The 524-nt window shown below is 59.9% G+C and overlaps 1 protein-coding gene across 1 annotated transcript in view; it reads right to left on the bottom strand.

Moving 5' to 3' along the window:
- EMH_0064330 (uncharacterized protein) overlaps positions 1 to 524 on the bottom strand; it is a gene marked incomplete at both ends in the record, with an annotated part of 3,067 nt that overhangs the window by 773 nt on the left and 1,770 nt on the right. The gene's annotated exons all lie outside the window — the stretch shown is intronic.

The following is a 524-nucleotide window of genomic DNA, read 5'->3' as shown; positions in this document are numbered from 1 at the left end:
GGCGTTCCCCACCAGACCCCCGGGATCCGATCCCCCGCCCAGGAGACACCTCATCTATCTGCTGCAGCTGCTGCTGCTGCAGCAGCAGCAGCAGCCTGCAGCTGTCTCCTCGGCGTTTGCTGCTGTCGCTGCAGCAGCACGCTTCTTTCTTTCTCCGTTTGAGGCGCTGCTGGAGGCTCATATTTACACAAGCAACAGCAGCAGCAGCAGCAGCAGCAGCCGCAACAGCAGCAGCAGCAGCAGCAGACACAGCGTCATCCTCTATGCAACTACGGCCGTTTGTGGGGCCTCAATATGCAGAGCCAGAAACAGCAGATACAACCCCAGCTGCAGCAAGACCTGCAGCAGCAGCAGCAGCAGCAGAAGCAGATGCAGCTCCAGCAGCAGCAGCAGCAGCAGCAGCAGAGGGTATGCTGACCATTCATCGCCTAGGGGCCCTTCAGTGGGGGTGGAGCAGAGCAGCAGATTGTCTCCTCGTCTCTAGGGGGGGTGAGCTGTTGCTGCTGGTGTTTCTGCTGCTGTTA

This window comes from Eimeria mitis, genomic scaffold (genome assembly GCF_000499745.2).
Source record: "Eimeria mitis Houghton genomic scaffold, Emh_scaff3284, whole genome shotgun sequence".
In the NCBI taxonomy this organism is placed as follows: domain Eukaryota; phylum Apicomplexa; class Conoidasida; order Eucoccidiorida; family Eimeriidae; genus Eimeria; species Eimeria mitis.
Note: the sequence above shows the minus strand (reverse complement) of the source record. Positions and strands in the feature narration are given on the sequence as shown.